Below are 15,298 nucleotides of genomic sequence, written 5' to 3'. Positions count from 1 at the left end.
TCACGAAAACACGTTTTCCTATAATGTTAGGTTGAACACTCATAGGGGAAGTGCAGGTTTCATGAAATGAACTCAGAATGTCAAGTAATAATGAAATCTTCATTTTGTGTTAGTTTGTCATGATTTCTTCACGAAAACACGTTTTCCTATAATGGTAGGTTGAACTCTCATAGGGGAAGCGCAGGTTTCATGAAATGAACTCAGAATGTCAAGTTATAATGAAATCTTCATTTTGTGTTAGTTTGTCATGATTTCTTCACGAAAACACGTTTTCCTATAATGTTACGTCGAACTCTTATAGGGGAAGCGCAGGTTTCATGAAATGAACTCAGAATGTCAAGTCACAATGAAATCTTCATTTTGTGTTAGTTTGTCATGATTTCTTCACGAAAACACGTTTTCCTATAATGTTAGGTCGAACTCTTATAGGGGAAGCGCAGGTTTCATGAAATGAACTCAGAATGTCAAGTTATAATGCAATCTTCATTTTGTGTTAGTTTGTCATGATTTCTTCACGAAAACACGTTTTCCTATAATGGTACGTCGAACTCTTATAGGGGAAGCGCAGGTTTCATGAAATGAACTCAGAATGTCAAGTTATAATGCAATCTTCATTTTGTGTTAGTTTGTCATGATTTCTTCACGAAAACACGTTTTCCTATAATGGTAGGTCGAACTCTTATAGGGGAAGCGCAGGTTTCATGAAATGAACTCAGAATGTCAAGTTATAATGAAATCTTCATTTTGTGTTAGTTTGTCATGATTTCTTCACGAAAACACGTTTTCCTATAATGGTAGGTTGAACTCTCATAGGGGAAGCGCAGGTTTCATGAAATGAACTCAGAATGTGAAGTTATAATGAAATCTTCATTTTGTGTTAGTTTGTCATGATTTCTTCACGAAAACACGTTTTCCTATAATGGTACGTCGAACTCTTATAGGGGAAGCGCAGGTTTCATGAAATGAACTCAGAATGTCAAGTTATAATGCAATCTTCATTTTGTGTTAGTTTGTCATGATTTCTTCACGAAAACACGTTTTCCTATAATGGTAGGTTGAACTCTCATAGGGGAAGCGCAGGTTTCATGAAATGAACTCAGAATGTGAAGTTATAATGAAATCTTCATTTTGTGTTAGTTTGTCATGATTTCTTCACGAAAACACGTTTTCCTATAATGGTACGTCGAACTCTTATAGGGGAAGCGCAGGTTTCATGAAATGAACTCAGAATGTCAAGTTATAATGCAATCTTCATTTTGTGTTAGTTTGTCATGATTTCTTCACGAAAACACGTTTTCCTATAATGGTAGGTCGAACTCTTATAGGGGAAGCGCAGGTTTCAAGAAATGAACTCAGAATGTGAAGTTATAATGAAATCTTCATTTTGTGTTAGTTTGTCATGATTTCTTCACGAAAACACGTTTTCCTATAATGTTACGTCGAACTCTCATAGGGGAAGTGCAGGTTTCATGAAATGAACTCAGAATGTCAAGTTATAATGAAATCTTCATTTTGTGTTAGTTTGTCATGATTTCTTCACGAAAACACGTTTTCCTATAATGTTAGGTTGAACTCTCATAGGGGAAGTGCAGGTTTCATGAAATGAACTCAGAATGTCAAGTTATAATGCAATCTTCATTTTGTGTTAGTTTGTCATGATTTCTTCACGAAAACACGTTTTCCTATAATGGTAGGTCGATCTCTTATAGGGGAAGCGCAGGTTTCATGAAATGAACTCAGAATGTCAAGTTATAATGAAATCTTCATTTTGTGTTAGTTTGTCATGATTTCTTCACGAAAACACGTTTTCCTATAATGGTAGGTTGAACTCTTATAGGGGAAGCGCAGGTTTCATGAAATGAACTCAGAATGTCAAGTTATAATGAAATCTTCATTTTGTGTTAGTTTGTCATGATTTCTTCACGAAAACACGTTTTCCTATAATGGTAGGTTGAACTCTCATAGGGGAAGCGCAGGTTTCATGAAATGAACTCAGAATGTCAAGTTATAATGAAATCTTCATTTTGTGTTAGTTTGTCATGATTTCTTCACGAAAACACGTTTTCCTATAATGTTACGTCGAACTCTTATAGGGGAAGCGCAGGTTTCATGAAATGAACTCAGAATGTCAAGTCACAATGAAATCTTCATTTTGTGTTAGTTTGTCATGATTTCTTCACGAAAACACGTTTTCCTATAATGTTAGGTCGAACTCTTATAGGGGAAGCGCAGGTTTCATGAAATGAACTCAGAATGTCAAGTTATAATGCAATCTTCAATTTGTGTTAGTTTGTCATGATTTCTTCACGAAAACACGTTTTCCTATAATGGTACGTCGAACTCATATAGGGGAAGCGCAGGTTTCATGAAATGAACTCAGAATGTCAAGTTATAATGCAATCTTCATTTTGTGTTAGTTTGTCATGATTTCTTCACGAAAACACGTTTTCCTATAATGTTAGGTTGAACTCTCATAGGGGAAGTGCAGGTTTCATGAAATGAACTCAGAATGTCAAGTTATAATGAAATCTTCATTTTGTGTTAGTTTGTCATGATTTCTTCACGAAAACACGTTTTCCTATAATGGTAGGTTGAACTCTCATAGGGGAAGCGCAGGTTTCATGAAATGAACTCAGAATGTGAAGTTATAATGAAATCTTCATTTTGTGTTAGTTTGTCATGATTTCTTCACGAAAACACGTTTTCCTATAATGGTACGTCGAACTCTTATAGGGGAAGCGCAGGTTTCATGAAATGAACTCAGAATGTCAAGTTATAATGCAATCTTCATTTTGTGTTAGTTTGTCATGATTTCTTCACGAAAACACGTTTTCCTATAATGGTAGGTCGAACTCTTATAGGGGAAGCGCAGGTTTCATGAAATGAACTCAGAATGTCAAGTTATAATGAAATCTTCATTTTGTGTTAGTTTGTCATGATTTCTTCACGAAAACACGTTTTCCTATAATGTTAGGTTGAACTCTCATAGGGGAAGTGCAGGTTTCATGAAATGAACTCAGAATGTCAAGTTATAATGCAATCTTCATTTTGTGTTAGTTTGTCATGATTTCTTCACGAAAACACGTTTTCCTATAATGTTACGTCGAACTCTTATAGGGGAAGCGCAGGTTTCATGAAATGAACTCAGAATGTCAAGTTATAATGCAATCTTCATTTTGTGTTAGTTTGTCATGATTTCTTCACGAAAACACGTTTTCCTATAATGGTAGGTCGATCTCTTATAGGGGAAGCGCAGGTTTCATGAAATGAACTCAGAATGTCAAGTTATAATGAAATCTTCATTTTGTGTTAGTTTGTCATGATTTCTTCACGAAAACACGTTTTCCTATAATGGTAGGTTGAACTCTCATAGGGGAAGCGCAGGTTTCATGAAATGAACTCAGAATGTCAAGTTATAATGAAATCTTCATTTTGTGTTAGTTTGTCATGATTTCTTCACGAAAACACGTTTTCCTATAATGGTAGGTTGAACTCTCATAGGGGAAGCGCAGGTTTCATGAAATGAACTCAGAATGTCAAGTTATAATGAAATCTTCATTTTGTGTTAGTTTGTCATGATTTCTTCACGAAAACACGTTTTCCTATAATGTTACGTCGAACTCTTATAGGGGAAGCGCAGGTTTCATGAAATGAACTCAGAATGTCAAGTCACAATGAAATCTTCATTTTGTGTTAGTTTGTCATGATTTCTTCACGAAAACACGTTTTCCTATAATGTTAGGTCGAACTCTTATAGGGGAAGCGCAGGTTTCATGAAATGAACTCAGAATGTCAAGTTATAATGCAATCTTCAATTTGTGTTAGTTTGTCATGATTTCTTCACGAAAACACGTTTTCCTATAATGGTAGGTTGAACTCTCATAGGGGAAGCGCAGGTTTCATGAAATGAACTCAGAATGTAAAGTTATAATGAAATCTTCATTTTGTGTTAGTTTGTCATGATTTCTTCACGAAAACACGTTTTCCTATAATGGTACGTCGAACTCTTATAGGGGAAGCGCAGGTTTCATGAAATGAACTCAGAATGTCAAGTTATAATGCAATCTTCATTTTGTGTTAGTTTGTCATGATTTCTTCACGAAAACACGTTTTCCTATAATGGTAGGTCGAACTCTTATAGGGGAAGCGCAGGTTTCATGAAATGAACTCAGAATGTGAAGTTATAATGAAATCTTCATTTTGTGTTAGTTTGTCATGATTTCTTCACGAAAACACGTTTTCCTATAATGTTACGTCGAACTCTCATAGGGGAAGCGCAGGTTTCATGAAATGAACTCAGAATGTCAAGTTATAATGAAATCTTCATTTTGGGTTAGTTTGTCATGATTTCTTCACGAAAACACGTTTTCCTATAATGTTAGGTTGAACTCTCATAGGGGAAGTGCAGGTTTCATGAAATGAACTCAGAATGTCAAGTTATAATGCAATCTTCATTTTGTGTTAGTTTGTCATGATTTCTTCACGAAAACACGTTTTCCTATAATGGTAGGTTGAACTCTCATAGGGGAAGCGCAGGTTTCATGAAATGAACTCAGAATGTCAAGTCACAATGAAATCTTCATTTTGTGTTAGTTTGTCATGATTTCTTCACGAAAACACGTTTTCCTATAATGTTAGGTCGAACTCTTATAGGGGAAGCGCAGGTTTCATGAAATGAACTCAGAATGTCAAGTTATAATGCAATCTTAATTTTGTGTTAGTTTGTCATGATTTCTTCACGAAAACACGTTTTCCTATAATGGTAGGTCGAACTCTTATAGGGGAAGCGCAGGTTTCATGAAATGAAATCAGAATGTCAAGTTATAATGAAATCTTCATTTTGTGTTAGTTTGTCATGATTTCTTCACGAAAACACGTTTTCCTATAATGTTACGTCGAACTCTTATAGGGGAAGCGCAGGTTTCATGAAATGAACTCAGAATGTCAAGTTATAATGCAATCTTCATTTTGTGTTAGTTTGTCATGATTTCTTCACGAAAACACGTTTTCCTATAATGTTAGGTTGAACACTCATAGGGGAAGTGCAGGTTTCATGAAATGAACTCAGAATGTCAAGTAATAATGAAATCTTCATTTTGTGTTAGTTTGTCATGATTTCTTCACGAAAACACGTTTTCCTATAATGGTAGGTTGAACTCTCATAGGGGAAGCGCAGGTTTCATGAAATGAACTCAGAATGTCAAGTTATAATGAAATCTTCATTTTGTGTTAGTTTGTCATGATTTCTTCACGAAAACACGTTTTCCTATAATGTTACGTCGAACTCTTATAGGGGAAGCGCAGGTTTCATGAAATGAACTCAGAATGTCAAGTCACAATGAAATCTTCATTTTGTGTTAGTTTGTCATGATTTCTTCACGAAAACACGTTTTCCTATAATGTTAGGTCGAACTCTTATAGGGGAAGCGCAGGTTTCATGAAATGAACTCAGAATGTCAAGTTATAATGCAATCTTCATTTTGTGTTAGTTTGTCATGATTTCTTCACGAAAACACGTTTTCCTATAATGGTACGTCGAACTCTTATAGGGGAAGCGCAGGTTTCATGAAATGAACTCAGAATGTCAAGTTATAATGCAATCTTCATTTTGTGTTAGTTTGTCATGATTTCTTCACGAAAACACGTTTTCCTATAATGGTAGGTCGAACTCTTATAGGGGAAGCGCAGGTTTCATGAAATGAACTCAGAATGTCAAGTTATAATGAAATCTTCATTTTGTGTTAGTTTGTCATGATTTCTTCACGAAAACACGTTTTCCTATAATGGTAGGTTGAACTCTCATAGGGGAAGCGCAGGTTTCATGAAATGAACTCAGAATGTGAAGTTATAATGAAATCTTCATTTTGTGTTAGTTTGTCATGATTTCTTCACGAAAACACGTTTTCCTATAATGGTACGTCGAACTCTTATAGGGGAAGCGCAGGTTTCATGAAATGAACTCAGAATGTCAAGTTATAATGCAATCTTCATTTTGTGTTAGTTTGTCATGATTTCTTCACGAAAACACGTTTTCCTATAATGGTAGGTCGAACTCTTATAGGGGAAGCGCAGGTTTCATGAAATGAACTCAGAATGTGAAGTTATAATGAAATCTTCATTTTGTGTTAGTTTGTCATGATTTCTTCACGAAAACACGTTTTCCTATAATGGTAGGTTGAACTCTCATAGGGGAAGCGCAGGTTTCATGAAATGAACTCAGAATGTGAAGTTATAATGAAATCTTCATTTTGTGTTAGTTTGTCATGATTTCTTCACGAAAACACGTTTTCCTATAATGGTACGTCGAACTCTTATAGGGGAAGCGCAGGTTTCATGAAATGAACTCAGAATGTCAAGTTATAATGCAATCTTCATTTTGTGTTAGTTTGTCATGATTTCTTCACGAAAACACGTTTTCCTATAATGGTAGGTCGAACTCTTATAGGGGAAGCGCAGGTTTCAAGAAATGAACTCAGAATGTGAAGTTATAATGAAATCTTCATTTTGTGTTAGTTTGTCATGATTTCTTCACGAAAACACGTTTTCCTATAATGTTACGTCGAACTCTCATAGGGGAAGTGCAGGTTTCATGAAATGAACTCAGAATGTCAAGTTATAATGAAATCTTCATTTTGTGTTAGTTTGTCATGATTTCTTCACGAAAACACGTTTTCCTATAATGTTAGGTTGAACTCTCATAGGGGAAGTGCAGGTTTCATGAAATGAACTCAGAATGTCAAGTTATAATGCAATCTTCATTTTGTGTTAGTTTGTCATGATTTCTTCACGAAAACACGTTTTCCTATAATGGTAGGTCGAACTCTCAAAGGGGAAGCGCAGGTTTCATGAAATGAACTCAGAATGTCAAGTCACAATGAAATCTTCATTTTGTGTTAGTTTGTCATGATTTCTTCACGAAAACACGTTTTCCTATAATGTTAGGTCGAACTCTTATAGGGGAAGCGCAGGTTTCATGAAATGAACTCAGAATGTCAAGTTATAATGCAATCTTCATTTTGTGTTAGTTTGTCATGATTTCTTCACGAAAACACGTTTTCCTATAATGGTACGTCGAACTCTTATAGGGGAAGCGCAGGTTTCATGAAATGAACTCAGAATGTCAAGTTATAATGCAATCTTCATTTTGTGTTAGTTTGTCATGATTTCTTCACGAAAACACGTTTTCCTATAATGGTAGGTCGAACTCTTATAGGGGAAGCGCAGGTTTCATGAAATGAACTCAGAATGTCAAGTTATAATGAAATCTTCATTTTGTGTTAGTTTGTCATGATTTCTTCACGAAAACACGTTTTCCTATAATGTTACGTCGAACTCTTATAGGGGAAGCGCAGGTTTCATGAAATGAACTCAGAATGTCAAGTTATAATGAAATCTTCATTTTGTGTTAGTTTGTCATGATTTCTTCACGAAAACACGTTTTCCTATAATGGTAGGTTGAACACTCATAGGGGAAGTGCAGGTTTCATGAAATGAACTCAGAATGTCAAGTAATAATGAAATCTTCATTTTGTGTTAGTTTGTCATGATTTCTTCACGAAAACACGTTTTCCTATAATGGTAGGTTGAACTCTCATAGGGGAAGTGCAGGTTTCATGAAATGAACTCAGAATGTCAAGTTATAATGAAATCTTCATTTTGTGTTAGTTTGTCATGATTTCTTCACGAAAACACGTTTTCCTATAATGGTAGGTCGAACTCTTATAGGGGAAGCGCAGGTTTCATGAAATGAACTCAGAATGTCAAGTTATAATGAAATCTTCATTTTGTGTTAGTTTGTCATGATTTCTTCACGAAAACACGTTTTCCTATAATGTTACGTCGAACTCTTATAGGGGAAGCGCAGGTTTCATGAAATGAACTCAGAATGTCAAGTTATAATGCAATCTTCATTTTGTGTTAGTTTGTCATGATTTCTTCACGAAAACACGTTTTCCTATAATGTTAGGTCGAACTCTTATAGGGGAAGCGCAGGTTTCATGAAATGAACTCAGAATGTCAAGTTATAATGCAATCTTCATTTTGTGTTAGTTTGTCATGATTTCTTCACGAAAACACGTTTTCCTATAATGGTAGGTCGAACTCTTATAGGGGAAGCGCAGGTTTCATGAAATGAAATCAGAATGTCAAGTTATAATGAAATCTTCATTTTGTGTTAGTTTGTCATGATTTCTTCACGAAAACACGTTTTCCTATAATGTTACGTCGAACTCTTATAGGGGAAGCGCAGGTTTCATGAAATGAACTCAGAATGTCAAGTTATAATGCAATCTTCATTTTGTGTTAGTTTGTCATGATTTCTTCACGAAAACACGTTTTCCTATAATGTTAGGTTGAACACTCATAGGGGAAGTGCAGGTTTCATGAAATGAACTCAGAATGTCAAGTAATAATGAAATCTTCATTTTGTGTTAGTTTGTCATGATTTCTTCACGAAAACACGTTTTCCTATAATGGTAGGTTGAACTCTCATAGGGGAAGCGCAGGTTTCATGAAATGAACTCAGAATGTCAAGTTATAATGAAATCTTCATTTTGTGTTAGTTTGTCATGATTTCTTCACGAAAACACGTTTTCCTATAATGTTACGTCGAACTCTTATAGGGGAAGCGCAGGTTTCATGAAATGAACTCAGAATGTCAAGTCACAATGAAATCTTCATTTTGTGTTAGTTTGTCATGATTTCTTCACGAAAACACGTTTTCCTATAATGTTAGGTCGAACTCTTATAGGGGAAGCGCAGGTTTCATGAAATGAACTCAGAATGTCAAGTTATAATGCAATCTTCATTTTGTGTTAGTTTGTCATGATTTCTTCACGAAAACACGTTTTCCTATAATGGTACGTCGAACTCTTATAGGGGAAGCGCAGGTTTCATGAAATGAACTCAGAATGTCAAGTTATAATGCAATCTTCATTTTGTGTTAGTTTGTCATGATTTCTTCACGAAAACACGTTTTCCTATAATGGTAGGTCGAACTCTTATAGGGGAAGCGCAGGTTTCATGAAATGAACTCAGAATGTCAAGTTATAATGAAATCTTCATTTTGTGTTAGTTTGTCATGATTTCTTCACGAAAACACGTTTTCCTATAATGGTAGGTTGAACTCTCATAGGGGAAGCGCAGGTTTCATGAAATGAACTCAGAATGTGAAGTTATAATGAAATCTTCATTTTGTGTTAGTTTGTCATGATTTCTTCACGAAAACACGTTTTCCTATAATGGTACGTCGAACTCTTATAGGGGAAGCGCAGGTTTCATGAAATGAACTCAGAATGTCAAGTTATAATGCAATCTTCATTTTGTGTTAGTTTGTCATGATTTCTTCACGAAAACACGTTTTCCTATAATGGTAGGTCGAACTCTTATAGGGGAAGCGCAGGTTTCATGAAATGAACTCAGAATGTGAAGTTATAATGAAATCTTCATTTTGTGTTAGTTTGTCATGATTTCTTCACGAAAACACGTTTTCCTATAATGGTAGGTTGAACTCTCATAGGGGAAGCGCAGGTTTCATGAAATGAACTCAGAATGTGAAGTTATAATGAAATCTTCATTTTGTGTTAGTTTGTCATGATTTCTTCACGAAAACACGTTTTCCTATAATGGTACGTCGAACTCTTATAGGGGAAGCGCAGGTTTCATGAAATGAACTCAGAATGTCAAGTTATAATGCAATCTTCATTTTGTGTTAGTTTGTCATGATTTCTTCACGAAAACACGTTTTCCTATAATGGTAGGTCGAACTCTTATAGGGGAAGCGCAGGTTTCATGAAATGAACTCAGAATGTGAAGTTATAATGAAATCTTCATTTTGTGTTAGTTTGTCATGATTTCTTCACGAAAACACGTTTTCCTATAATGTTACGTCGAACGCTCATAGGGGAAGCGCAGTTTTCATGAAATGAACTCAGAATGTCAAGTTATAATGAAATCTTCATTTTGTGTTAGTTTGTCATGATTTCTTCACGAAAACACGTTTTCCTATAATGTTAGGTTGAACTCTCATAGGGGAAGTGCAGGTTTCATGAAATGAACTCAGAATGTCAAGTTATAATGCAATCTTCATTTTGTGTTAGTTTGTCATGATTTCTTCACGAAAACACGTTTTCCTATAATGGTAGGTTGAACTCTCATAGGGGAAGCGCAGGTTTCATGAAATGAACTCAGAATGTCAAGTCACAATGAAATCTTCATTTTGTGTTAGTTTGTCATGATTTCTTCACGAAAACACGTTTTCCTATAATGTTAGGTCGAACTCTTATAGGGGAAGCGCAGGTTTCATGAAATGAACTCAGAATGTCAAGTTATAATGCAATCTTCATTTTGTGTTAGTTTGTCATGATTTCTTCACGAAAACACGTTTTCCTATAATGGTACGTCGAACTCTTATAGGGGAAGCGCAGGTTTCATGAAATGAACTCAGAATGTCAAGTTATAATGCAATCTTCATTTTGTGTTAGTTTGTCATGATTTCTTCACGAAAACACGTTTTCCTATAATGGTAGGTCGAACTCTTATAGGGGAAGCGCAGGTTTCATGAAATGAACTCAGAATGTCAAGTTATAATGAAATCTTCATTTTGTGTTAGTTTGTCATGATTTCTTCACGAAAACACGTTTTCCTATAATGTTACGTCGAACTCTTATAGGGGAAGCGCAGGTTTCATGAAATGAACTCAGAATGTCAAGTTATAATGAAATCTTCATTTTGTGTTAGTTTGTCATGATTTCTTCACGAAAACACGTTTTCCTATAATGGTAGGTTGAACACTCATAGGGGAAGTGCAGGTTTCATGAAATGAACTCAGAATGTCAAGTAATAATGAAATCTTCATTTTGTGTTAGTTTGTCATGATTTCTTCACGAAAACACGTTTTCCTATAATGGTAGGTTGAACTCTCATAGGGGAAGCGCAGGTTTCATGAAATGAACTCAGAATGTCAAGTTATAATGCAATCTTCATTTTGTGTTAGTTTGTCATGATTTCTTCACGAAAACACGTTTTCCTATAATGGTAGGTCGAACTCTTATAGGGGAAGCGCAGGTTTCATGAAATGAACTCAGAATGTCAAGTTATAATGAAATCTTCATTTTGTGTTAGTTTGTCATGATTTCTTCACGAAAACACGTTTTCCTATAATGTTACGTCGAACTCTTATAGGGGAAGCGCAGGTTTCATGAAATGAACTCAGAATGTGAAGTTATAATGAAATCTTCATTTTGTGTTAGTTTGTCATGATTTCTTCACGAAAACACGTTTTCCTATAATGTTACGTCGAACTCTCATAGGGGAAGCGCAGTTTTCATGAAATGAACTCAGAATGTCAAGTTATAATGAAATCTTCATTTTGTGTTAGTTTGTCATGATTTCTTCACGAAAACACGTTTTCCTATAATGTTAGGTTGAACTCTCATAGGGGAAGTGCAGGTTTCATGAAATGAACTCAGAATGTCAAGTTATAATGCAATCTTCATTTTGTGTTAGTTTGTCATGATTTCTTCACGAAAACACGTTTTCCTATAATGGTAGGTCGAACTCTTATAGGGGAAGCGCAGGTTTCATGAAATGAACTCAGAATGTCAAGTTATAATGCAATCTTCATTTTGTGTTAGTTTGTCATGATTTCTTCACGAAAACACGTTTTCCTATAATGGTACGTCGAACTCTTATAGGGGAAGCGCAGGTTTCATGAAATGAACTCAGAATGTCAAGTTATAATGCAATCTTCATTTTGTGTTAGTTTGTCATGATTTCTTCACGAAAACACGTTTTCCTATAATGGTAGGTCGAACTCTTATAGGGGAAGCGCAGGTTTCATGAAATGAACTCAGAATGTCAAGTTATAATGAAATCTTCATTTTGTGTTAGTTTGTCATGATTTCTTCACGAAAACACGTTTTCCTATAATGTTACGTCGAACTCTTATAGGGGAAGCGCAGGTTTCATGAAATGAACTCAGAATGTCAAGTTATAATGAAATCTTCATTTTGTGTTAGTTTGTCATGATTTCTTCACGAAAACACGTTTTCCTATAATGGTAGGTTGAACACTCATAGGGGAAGTGCAGGTTTCATGAAATGAACTCAGAATGTCAAGTAATAATGAAATCTTCATTTTGTGTTAGTTTGTCATGATTTCTTCACGAAAACACGTTTTCCTATAATGGTAGGTTGAACTCTCATAGGGGAAGCGCAGGTTTCATGAAATGAACTCAGAATGTCAAGTTATAATGCAATCTTCATTTTGTGTTAGTTTGTCATGATTTCTTCACGAAAACACGTTTTCCTATAATGGTAGGTCGAACTCTTATAGGGGAAGCGCAGGTTTCATGAAATGAACTCAGAATGTCAAGTTATAATGAAATCTTCATTTTGTGTTAGTTTGTCATGATTTCTTCACGAAAACACGTTTTCCTATAATGTTACGTCGAACTCTTATAGGGGAAGCGCAGGTTTCATGAAATGAACTCAGAATGTCAAGTTATAATGCAATCTTCATTTTGTGTTAGTTTGTCATGATTTCTTCACGAAAACACGTTTTCCTATAATGTTAGGTCGAACTCTTATAGGGGAAGCGCAGGTTTCATGAAATGAACTCAGAATGTCAAGTTATAATGCAATCTTCATTTTGTGTTAGTTTGTCATGATTTCTTCACGAAAACACGTTTTCCTATAATGGTAGGTCGAACTCTTATAGGGGAAGCGCAGGTTTCATGAAATGAAATCAGAATGTCAAGTTATAATGAAATCTTCATTTTGTGTTAGTTTGTCATGATTTCTTCACGAAAACACGTTTTCCTATAATGTTACGTCGAACTCTTATAGGGGAAGCGCAGGTTTCATGAAATGAACTCAGAATGTCAAGTTATAATGCAATCTTCATTTTGTGTTAGTTTGTCATGATTTCTTCACGAAAACACGTTTTCCTATAATGTTAGGTTGAACACTCATAGGGGAAGTGCAGGTTTCATGAAATGAACTCAGAATGTCAAGTAATAATGAAATCTTCATTTTGTGTTAGTTTGTCATGATTTCTTCACGAAAACACGTTTTCCTATAATGGTAGGTTGAACTCTCATAGGGGAAGCGCAGGTTTCATGAAATGAACTCAGAATGTCAAGTTATAATGAAATCTTCATTTTGTGTTAGTTTGTCATGATTTCTTCACGAAAACACGTTTTCCTATAATGTTACGTCGAACTCTTATAGGGGAAGCGCAGGTTTCATGAAATGAACTCAGAATGTCAAGTCACAATGAAATCTTCATTTTGTGTTAGTTTGTCATGATTTCTTCACGAAAACACGTTTTCCTATAATGTTAGGTCGAACTCTTATAGGGGAAGCGCAGGTTTCATGAAATGAACTCAGAATGTCAAGTTATAATGCAATCTTCATTTTGTGTTAGTTTGTCATGATTTCTTCACGAAAACACGTTTTCCTATAATGGTACGTCGAACTCTTATAGGGGAAGCGCAGGTTTCATGAAATGAACTCAGAATGTCAAGTTATAATGCAATCTTCATTTTGTGTTAGTTTGTCATGATTTCTTCACGAAAACACGTTTTCCTATAATGGTAGGTCGAACTCTTATAGGGGAAGCGCAGGTTTCATGAAATGAACTCAGAATGTCAAGTTATAATGAAATCTTCATTTTGTGTTAGTTTGTCATGATTTCTTCACGAAAACACGTTTTCCTATAATGGTAGGTTGAACTCTCATAGGGGAAGCGCAGGTTTCATGAAATGAACTCAGAATGTGAAGTTATAATGAAATCTTCATTTTGTGTTAGTTTGTCATGATTTCTTCACGAAAACACGTTTTCCTATAATGGTACGTCGAACTCTTATAGGGGAAGCGCAGGTTTCATGAAATGAACTCAGAATGTCAAGTTATAATGCAATCTTCATTTTGTGTTAGTTTGTCATGATTTCTTCACGAAAACACGTTTTCCTATAATGGTAGGTCGAACTCTTATAGGGGAAGCGCAGGTTTCATGAAATGAACTCAGAATGTGAAGTTATAATGAAATCTTCATTTTGTGTTAGTTTGTCATGATTTCTTCACGAAAACACGTTTTCCTATAATGATAGGTTGAACTCTCATAGGGGAAGCGCAGGTTTCATGAAATGAACTCAGAATGTGAAGTTATAATGAAATCTTCATTTTGTGTTAGTTTGTCATGATTTCTTCACGAAAACACGTTTTCCTATAATGGTACGTCGAACTCTTATAGGGGAAGCGCAGGTTTCATGAAATGAACTCAGAATGTCAAGTTATAATGCAATCTTCATTTTGTGTTAGTTTGTCATGATTTCTTCACGAAAACACGTTTTCCTATAATGGTAGGTCGAACTCTTATAGGGGAAGCGCAGGTTTCATGAAATGAACTCAGAATGTGAAGTTATAATGAAATCTTCATTTTGTGTTAGTTTGTCATGATTTCTTCACGAAAACACGTTTTCCTATAATGTTACGTCGAACTCTCATAGGGGAAGCGCAGTTTTCATGAAATGAACTCAGAATGTCAAGTTATAATGAAATCTTCATTTTGTGTTAGTTTGTCATGATTTCTTCACGAAAACACGTTTTCCTATAATGTTAGGTTGAACTCTCATAGGGGAAGTGCAGGTTTCATGAAATGAACTCAGAATGTCAAGTTATAATGCAATCTTCATTTTGTGTTAGTTTGTCATGATTTCTTCACGAAAACACGTTTTCCTATAATGGTAGGTTGAACTCTCATAGGGGAAGCGCAGGTTTCATGAAATGAACTCAGAATGTCAAGTCACAATGAAATCTTCATTTTGTGTTAGTTTGTCATGATTTCTTCACGAAAACACGTTTTCCTATAATGTTAGGTCGAACTCTTATAGGGGAAGCGCAGGTTTCATGAAATGAACTCAGAATGTCAAGTTATAATGCAATCTTCATTTTGTGTTAGTTTGTCATGATTTCTTCACGAAAACACGTTTTCCTATAATGGTACGTCGAACTCTTATAGGGGAAGCGCAGGTTTCATGAAATGAACTCAGAATGTCAAGTTATAATGCAATCTTCATTTTGTGTTAGTTTGTCATGATTTCTTCACGAAAACACGTTTTCCTATAATGGTAGGTCGAACTCTTATAGGGGAAGCGCAGGTTTCATGAAATGAACTCAGAATGTCAAGTTATAATGAAATCTTCATTTTGTGTTAGTTTGTCATGATTTCTTCACGAAAACACGTTTTCCTATAATGTTACGTCGAACTCTTATAGGGGAAGCGCAGGTTTCATGAA

The sequence above is a fragment of the Paramormyrops kingsleyae genome, chromosome 14 (genome assembly GCF_048594095.1).
Source record: "Paramormyrops kingsleyae isolate MSU_618 chromosome 14, PKINGS_0.4, whole genome shotgun sequence".
In the NCBI taxonomy this organism is placed as follows: Eukaryota; Metazoa; Chordata; class Actinopteri; order Osteoglossiformes; family Mormyridae; genus Paramormyrops; species Paramormyrops kingsleyae.
This window is presented reverse-complemented; position numbering follows the sequence as displayed.